This window comes from Rhea americana, unplaced genomic scaffold (genome assembly GCF_003343005.1).
Source record: "Rhea americana isolate MKP2758 unplaced genomic scaffold, rheAme1 scaffold_152, whole genome shotgun sequence".
In the NCBI taxonomy this organism is placed as follows: Eukaryota; Metazoa; Chordata; class Aves; order Rheiformes; family Rheidae; genus Rhea; species Rhea americana.
Window position 1 is genome coordinate 448,325 of NW_028185617.1, and position 9,881 is coordinate 458,205.

Below are 9,881 nucleotides of genomic sequence, written 5' to 3' on the forward strand. Positions count from 1 at the left end.
ATGTGGTTTTTTTTTTAGATTCCCTCTTTTTTTTTTAAAAAAAAAAGAGATGTAATTCAACCATGAAACTGAGTGAAGAATAGCTGATATTTATTTATATGTGATTTTTGTTCTGTAATACTTCTAAAAATGTTTCAGAGATCATACTGTAAATCTAGTGTTAGCTTAGCAAATTCTTCTAGAACTTTATCAATTTTATGTGTTGCTTCTGCATTCAACAGAAGTGCGATTTCTCCGTGAGTGAAAGTCATACTTTGTATTTGACATGTGCTTTTCTGATAGCTTTAAAAAGCACATCAGAAAGTATCAGAAACCTGAGTTTTCCTGGGACTTCCATCAAAGTCCCTTATGTCCTTACTCAGTCTTTATCAAAGAGGTACTTCCATTTATTTGTATTTTTGAAGTTTAATTGACACCTTATGACATGGTTATCATTAATATAGTTCAAGCTTCTGTTTCAAGCAAACTTAAAATAAAAATTTACCCTTTAATATAAACATCACCTCTTCAGGATAAAACACTCCTTCCTGTACTTGCATGTTTGATGATTGAGTTTTCCTGCAGAAATGTCTATAAGCATTATCTGACAACCTTTTTTCCTAAGGTTGTATGAAAAAGTTCAATTTTATGCGATCAGTGCATTTTAAGAGTACCCCAAACATCGATCTTAGTACATTGGCATGAAAAAATACATTGGAGACTTAGCTAACTAATCAAAGTCTAGTTGGGTCATCAGTCTTTGTAAGCTGATACAAGAAGCAGTGCTTGGCCCTCATATGGCAATACACTTATGGTTTGCATGTGGAGTACTGTTAAAATTCTACAAACATTTTAAAGGTGGAGTTTGCAGTGTTGTCRGAACTTGAAAGCAGTCATGCTTTATAGTGAAATTTGTTCATTAGCAATTTTTTGGAGAGGAAGAGAAAAGATTAAATTTTCAAGATTTTTGTGGGTACACTTATGTTCAATGCAGCGTTACTTAAGTACTGTATAGTAACAGTGGCAAACAGATCTAGTTGAGGTTACTTATCTAGGGGACAGTTGGTTGACTGCACCACAGTTATATAAGGCTCGTGAAAATCATGTGAGTCTTGTTTCTCTTCTGTGCTCAGCATGGGAGATTTGCATGCCAGTACCAACAAACACTGGAAGAAGAAATGTCCCACAGGAGCACAGTGAGGATCCCCACTGGCCACAGTGCTGCTATGAGGCAGAGCGGCTCTCAGCAGGCTCAGCTGCTGTGACAGAAGCTCCAGGTCCAACTGGGACCAGTGTCCTTACAGGATATGTCTAGGATTAGGACAGGAAGGGTAAAAAACAAGTTTGTCTACTGTGACAGAGGATTTATCTGTCCACTGCGGAGTTTTTTCTATACAAGTATTTCCACAGGATAGGAAGAGCTCAGCTGTAGTGTCTGCACGTGAGCCGAGAACATGTGTKAGCTCAGCAGCATACACACACACGTGAGTCCACCACTGGCTGCCATGACTGTGATATCTTGAGCTTCCTGCGCAGCAATGGCCTGAGAAAGCAGGTGCTAGTTCTGCCTCTGCTTTATGCCTAATCTTGTCAACTGCCTGTAGCTCTTAGCTTGCTTCAAGTTGCCTAGATTTGTCTGACTGAGGAAGGAACAAAGTCGACTGAGACTGGAGCCAAAGTCGACTGAGACTGGAGGACTGAGAGGCCAAATCTACCTAGTGGCTAAGTGTTGTTGTTCTGGTTGGTTACCCGATCTGTTTTGGTTGGAAGCACATGCATTCTGGGTTGCTCACCAGAACATTTTGTTTTGGGTGGGGAATAGAACATTGTGGGAACCGGCAGATAACAGAATGTTTGGAAGAACTTCACCATTAAAGACTGGTGGTGCTACCCAAGGGACCAAACTACCATGCTTGCAGCTCCTCAACAAACTTCAGGAGGCCAACAGAAATGGAGACCTGGGTAGCCCCTATAATGAGGGAACAGTGTATATTCACAAGCAGAAGTTTGCAGCAGCAAATGGAGTAGGTGGTGTGATCATCTGTAACTATCCAGGTACAGGAAATGAAGCATTTCCTGTGGTCTACATGGGTGCAGAAGGTGTTGCTGCACTTACGGTGGGCAGTCTGAAAGGCACAGACATTTTACACTGAATCCATGGCATGTGAGTAATCTTAGCAATGGAAGTAGGAAACTGCCATGGCTCTTGGGTGAATCAGTATTTTGAGTCTCTCTCTAGTTTATTTCATCTTTTACTGTGCTGGAAGATGCAGGATATCAAGAACTAGAGATGCCAGGATTTAATAAAAGTGAAAAAAGCTCTTAACCAACTTGAACTTCCTTAAAGCAAGTTGGTATGGAAGCTGGTTCACATGGAGAGAGAGATGTGATGTGTCTAGATGCTTCCTGGTCCAGAGATGTAGTGTGCGTTTTGAACTGCAGCCATCTTTTAAATGGGAGATGCCCTGTAAACAGCCCTGGCTGTTAAAATACAGGACATGTTCAGTGTATAAATGTGATCTTCTCAAAGCAACAGAAGCAGCAGTGACTGTCGATAAATGAAGAAAAATCTGTTGTTGCTCCTGTGGCAAATTAAGTTCCCAGCACTGTTTTGCCTAATGAAGAGGAGAATCTCAGTGCAGGTGCACTGGGTACAAGGTGTAGAGAGACCATCTGTGTATGAGTAATTGTTTTGTTTTTTAGAGTGAAAAAATGTGTTTGTGGTCCTTCTGTCTCCTCTTAATTCACTTTCAAATTTTAAAAGATAAATTTGAAAATTGTGCTTTAAAAAAATCCTGTATYRTGCCAACAGCAACAAAATGTAGGATTTTTGTTAAAAGCACAGCTTTCAAATTTATCTCTTAAAATTTGAAAATGCATCCAAAACTGTACTCAAAACTTAAGAAGTGGTAAGCTATAGCTGAATTCAGTTTTTCTCCAAAATGGATAATGGATGAACATGGCTGACTTGGATGGTATCTGTTTGTGTGCRTATGTGTGTTTTCATATATTTACAYACACATAGGTAGATAGATGTGTAAACATTTATATATGTATACACATTTATAAATAACATTTTAACTAACTGAAACTAACATCTCAGTTTTCACATTGCAAATAAAAAAGTAAATTTTATGTTGAAAAATGTTCAGTTACAACTTCTTATTTATAAAACCAGAGATTTATACTTTRTAGGACTGGATATAGCACACATGTTCTTCTGTAACAGATGTATTATAGACACAGTAGTTTTGCACCTAAAAGTAAGGCACTTCYTTTTTTCTTTTACTTTATCTTATTTTTGAGGGGAACGTTAGTATGAAAATTAAATTTTGGTTAAAAATCATTATGTACCTCTGAAATATACATTTCAGATACATTATGTGTATCTGAAAAACAGATATTTTTCCCTTTTGAGGTAGTGGTTTGGAGTGCACTGTTTTTCTTTGAGTTGTTTGTTTTTGTTTGTTTGTTTTTAATTCCTCTGTGTGTCTAGAGCTGTATCTAAGCTGGGACCCATCTAGTCCATTTCTGCCTCTCTTGTAGCATTACCTGCTTTGATGAATGGTGGAATAATGTGGAATAGTCTTCCACAACCTCATCTCCATGAATTTTGCCCTTATCTTTTAAAAATCACCTTGATTTTAATGTTTGATTAATTTTTATATATTACATTTTAGCCTCTAGATGTTCGATCTCATAGAAACTTATTTCTGCTATTTAGAAGAATCCTCTCTTTGTAAATMTACTGCCTGCATAGGTATGTACATACCTGATCTACCCATGCCCCTTTCTGATTGCTAAATCTTTTAACTTACAGTGATGAAATGCTTCATGACTTTTACTAGAAGAGGTTTTACAGTCCTTTCAGTATTGCTGTGGTTTCTTTTCATTCCCCCTCCCTCGACTCACTCACATCGCTGCATTGTGGAGCAGGGGAATCTGGGCACTAGTGGTGACAAAGTCTCGCAGGTCCCATGAAGGATCTGCTGCTGTTGTGCCCTGAGGACTGCGCTTGTCCTCTGGCCACAGCGTTGCCCTGAGAGGCTCAGGGATCCATCGTGGTTCCCATTTCCTTCTCCAGACTCATTGCTCCCCAAAATGAGTGGCCCATCATTTTGGAATGGGCAGAGGTGAGACTTCTTCTCTTCAGCATACATTGCCTTTTCCTTTAATCACATCCCCTCTTACATGTCTCCATTTTATGGCAGGCAGCTGTATTTATTTTCATTCTGCTTGTATGATGGCTTTTCCTCACCATTAGTTCTCAATAAAGTAAAGAAGTGAAAGATGCTGAGAATRTAAGATGTTTTAAAGTAATATATGAAAAGAACTTTGAAAATTGTTTTTCACAATAGTTGTGAAAYTAATTTTGCAGTGTTGGTTGGAGTCAGAGAACCTTTTAGAGGATTTGGTAATGCTGTAAGGCTTCATAAAAAGTGTTGTCAACATCAACTTTTTAGTAGTGTATTCTTTTTTATGCAAATCATACTGACATTTTAAACTGGATCTATATCTTCATTAACTTAGAAAGAAAAAATGGCTTATTTAGGGTTTTTTTATTAATTTTAGGATTTTTTTTTCCCTGAGACCTCCCACCTCTCCYGCCCGTACCCCAAAATCTCTTCTCTGTCTTATATTGTTTAAACCCTTACTGTTTCCTGTAGACAAAGATTAGGGTGAGGGAATAGCCTTTATAGATATAGATATATAGATATGTGTGTATATACGTGTGTGTCTGTGTATGTATATATATGTATAATTTTTTTTTTGCCAGCTGTAGTTGGAGTAGGGACATTTGGATGGAAATAAAGGGGCATATTTAAGACAAAGTTGCTGTAAACTCTTTACACTGGGGTAACTTTTGAGTGTGAGCTTGAGTGTAAGATGTGAGTATGAGTTTCCATAGTACCTTGCTCCATATGTACATGCTCTTATCTTCTAATTAGTTGCTTTAAGCAATATGCCTTGTAAAAGTGAAGTTGGCAAACTCGCACTTAGCCAAGACAAGGGTATGGGTGTTGAGAGAGACTGTGGAGCACATCATATACTGTAAATTCCCATATTAGYTTTTTTTGAGGTAGCATATTTTTGTATGTCCTTACGCAGGTTTGTTTTGTCTTTTTGCAGCCCTTTGTTGTTGTTTTTGTTGTTTAAACAAAGGGCTTAAATCACAAAATTTCTTTTTGTGAAGTTTTTTGCCTGAGAATAAAAGAACTTGTAGTAATAATTCAATCAATTGTTGCCAGTTGGTACTGTGCCTACAGCTGACTCTGGCTCTACTAAGAGAACTGGCATGTAACAAAGCAGCTGAATGATCTTGTTAAGTAGTATGTGTAGCAAGATTACAGTGTTATTTTTCATAATAACACACCACTTACATGAAAATAATAGAAACATCGTAAGTATTTATAACCTTTTTTTCTTTCTAAGATGTCTAAAAAAGAGATGCTAATAGAAAATTGAATCAATATGTGTCTCTTAAATGAAAGAAAGCATGCATAAAAGTTTGTGACTTGTGGCCTAATAGCCATCATATTTATTTCTTTAAAAAAATAAAATGCTAAGAATAGCTACAATGGAGTTCATGCATATTACTGATGATTTTCCTAGGTTTTTCCATACACAAAAAAGATTGTCCTGTTTGTGTGACCTGCATATGTAATTACTTATGTTTCATAKGATGTTCAATAAAAAGAAATACTGTTACACAAGGGATAATAGCTAGAAGATGTGAGATTTGTTTAGTATTTCTAATTTGTTTTTTCTCAAGTTGTAACTATTGCCAAATGATGATTTTTTCCATCTTTAAGCAGAAATACACTTTTAATGCAACTATCCATTGTTAAAAGATACTTTAAATTAAGCTTTGTACTAGCATTTACAACTGAAACTGTGTATGCCTAATAATTAGGATTAAAAGTAAATTTAAAYTAAATTTACTATATTTACTATATTTCAGTAAATGTGCTCAACAAATAATTTTCAMTGGAAGGGAAGATGTCGCTATAATGGAAGATGAAGCAATTTTTASTCCTATTTAAATTCCTTGCCTGGTCACCTTCAGATGATTGTGCTGTGAGAATTGTATCAATCAAAACCTGTATGAGTGGCTTGGACTTTCATGTTAGTCCAGAAGTACTTAGAAAGGATCTGAATGATGTGGATTGAAAAAGCTCCTCAAGATGAATATATTCAGTCCTTCAGAACATATTTTAACAGTTCCTGAACACGTTGCACGTGTTAATAGCGCCTATACTTTCTTGGCATTTGATAGCTTGGTAGCAGAGTGTAATGTGAAGTATTGATGTTGATCTAGATTCAAGGATGGAAGAACAGTGCTAAAAATTCAAATGCTAACTGGCAGACAGTGTCAACTCAAAATTTCTCTAAGGACACCCAGAAAATGTTGCCAGAAACAAGAAATATTTCATTAGAAACTCATGCTGTCATCAAATTACTTCTAAGTAAAAGAGTTTAYGAAGGATCATGTCTACTCTGCCAGATATAGTTCCCTCTAGAAATAGGTTTTTCTTTTTTTGGTCTCCATAATAGCTTTTTTGGTGTTTTCTATTTCACATTCATGCTTTTAATACTATTTTCTTTCCAGATCCCACCACAGTTTTGAGAGACTAAGTTAACATTTTAAAATTGAAGGTATTTTGAATGATTGTTTCATTAAAACTAGGTTTAATGATCCGACAACGCAAATATATGAACGAAGGGAGGAACAGCTGGCAGTGCAGTTAGTGTGTTTAATTAGTATTTCATTTTCATATGTGTTTCATACATATCAACACAAATATCTTGCCTCATGGAGATAATCAGGCTGTGCAGGTAATCCACATTGAAGAAAGGAACTGGAGGACTACCTTAAGTATATAAAAGCTTAGACTTTTCACTGGAGAAACGAATGCTGACAAGAAAGTACTTTCAATATGGTGTGTATATATATGTGTGTGTATATATATATATATGTGTGTGTATATATATATATGTGTATATATATGTGTGTGTATACATATATATATATATATATATGTATCTCAGTTTGGTGGAGATGAGGCCCTCTGGAAAACCTGGGCTTTGCACAGATGTTCAGCCAGAGAGACTCCCTGGCATGTTGGCAGAACAATAATTGAACTAATTTGGCTGTTATCATAGTTGAGCAAATCCAAAGCCACGAAACCGGCAGCATAACATGCTCCAGAGAGTAGTGATTCCCCTAAATTCCTGTTTAGAAGGGAAAAAAAATCAAGCATGAAACTGTTCAGAAATCTTTAAAACTGAGCAGGAGGAGACAAATCTCAAAAAATGTAATTGAAGCAAAYGTTTTTGTATTTAATGTGATGTGTACCGTATGCCTTTCAGGGACAGGAATAACCGTATGTTTAATAGCTTGTTAATGCATCTTATTGTGTCTAATTAAAGGTACATATGGTACATTTCACTCTCACCTGTGAATTGCCATTCTCTTATGGCTTTCTGTTGCAAACTAAGTCTTATAAGTGGGGTTGTTTAATAGAAGTATTATTTTTTCAGTTATCACAAATACAGGTAATTAATTTTAAGGATGATATTGTAATTTTTTCCTCAGGAAAAGATTTGGTAAGTTGCCACTCAAAATAACAGCTTTATGTAAAATTGATTTCTTTAAAGAACCAACCATACATTACATAATCTGTTACCTTGAATTTATATTTCGAGTAATTGCCTTTAATCACGCCCTATCTTTTGCTGAAGAAATCTCTTGGAATAATTTATGATGTTTACTTCAAATGCAGTTTATGATTCAAAACATCTGAAAGCGAGCATTTCAAAATTAGATACACCCTTATAACATGCTTGCTTTTTTTTCCRCCTTTTTTAAGAGTGAAACTGTGTTATAAGCATTTTTTTTGCTTGATTAACAGCATCAATATTGACATCTCTTGAAAACATGGATTTTGTATATCCTTTTGAAAAATGTTAATTTGCTGTAAACTCAAGTTTCTTCATATTCTTGAAAAGCAACACTTCTTTTGAATTTGAATTTGAAGAATTTTTATTTTTGTTGCAGGATTAGGGTTAGGGGCAAATTGTATTTTGTTTGCATATACCAATATAAAAAGATTTTCACCCAAACACAAATATGCCATCTTTCTTTTTTTTTTTTTTTTTTTTTTTTTTTGATATTGCGGACACCAAATATTACAGAAATACTCCCATGTCCCAGGTAAGTATTGAAAAATGGAGCAGGTTTTTTTCCATAGTCTCTTAGAAATTTAAGATCGAATTCAGAAGTAAGTTTTGAATTAATCTGGTCCGCAAGTGAAGAGAAGTGCTAGTGACTTTTCAGCCCCTACATCCCAAGTTAATCTGAATAATATGASCAAAATAAGGTAGTGAGAAAGTAAAGGATACTGTGCTGATCTTATAGTGTGTGCATTGTGGAATTTTGTTTTTAATTAGATTGATATTAGCAATAAAAGGATTGTGTAATCTTGGATAAACACAAGTGTTTTGAGGGGAGAGGCTTGAGGTTTAAACTTTATCCTTCTGCTTTCCCTCATGAAGTATGCAAACTAATGTGATGGAAGATTTAATKCTGTTTATGAACAATACAAAATGGGTGAAGTAGTTTGAAGTTATCTTGATTTATTTTTTCCTATTCGCTTTTCAGTGAAACTGCTGGAAAAATGAATTAATTTTAATTGCAGAGCATTAAAACATGGAAAGGTGTAATATCCATGTACCAATTTGTGTTGATAAGGTTGATTGCTGGCTTGAATATCTGACTATATATTTCTTTTGAAATGAGATTAAATATTTGTATAGCATTTTRAGGAAATTGGTATCAATATTAATTGACAATAACCATGTCAGCTCCCCTTATGGATAAAAGTTTAACCTTACATGTTAATGTTTATAAAAAAGAAAATCCCACATGATAGGTAGAGCACAAAATGTGATTTTCAGATGATGATGATGTCTTCTGTAATCATGATTTGATCCTAGCTCTTCAGGCTTAATCTGCAGCCCTCAGGACAACATGAGTTAGGATATCTGTTGGAAGATTTATTTTTTAAGTAACTGCRTTTTAAAATATTCTACAGGGAAAACATGGATCAGCAAGCACCAGGACTTGCAGAATATATTTTTCTTGAGCTGTTTCTGCCTGAGTACTCTGCTCAGCCTTTYAGCGCTTCTCCCCCCCACCCCAATTTTAGTATTTTCCAAATGAAGCACAGTGACTTTTAGGTTGTTTTGGGTGCACCATCTTCCTTCAAGTGACAGTGTGTGGAATCACAACTCTGCAGTGCTATCATCTTCATTAGTTGCATTTTGATAGCTCTCAATTACTGAAAACAATATCTGAAAATGTGTAGGCATTTCTTCTTCCAGTTCATAGCATCTGACTGAAGAGAGCAAATGGTCAGAAAGGTGATGGAAAGGAAAAAATTTATTTAGACTACGCAGCATCACGCCTCTTTCTTTGCGCTTTAGCTGTGCTTGAGGGTGTCACTGTGGTGGATGAGCAGCCCCACTGCAGCGGAGCCATGCGGGGAGTGGGGCCACCTCCCACTACGAGGAGCCAGCTGCTTGTCCAAAGGGTATTTGTGAGATGGGATGACGTAGCTTATCCCTTGTCCCAGGCCCATGTCTGTTGTTTGCACTGCTGCTGATGCCGCAGTGTTCACAGTGTGTCTGTTGGTTACACTTTGCAAAGGAAGAGTTTCCTGTGGCTTCCTACTAGAAACGAGTTGTCCACACACAGTGGCTTTAAGGGTCAGCCTTGCCAAGGCATCTTCTATGAGATGAATGCAACTACTCTTGAACTCTGAAAAGCTCTTACAAAATGCTGACACTAATTTAATTGATTTGTAATTTGCCTTGTCGTGTCTTATATGTACTATGTACAG

At 36.1% G+C, this 9,881-nt stretch overlaps 1 protein-coding gene across 1 annotated transcript in view; it reads left to right on the forward strand.

Moving 5' to 3' along the window:
- Positions 1–9,881, forward strand: part of CADPS2 (calcium dependent secretion activator 2) — a 277,978-nt gene that overhangs the window by 47,788 nt on the left and 220,309 nt on the right. The window lies entirely within an intron of this gene.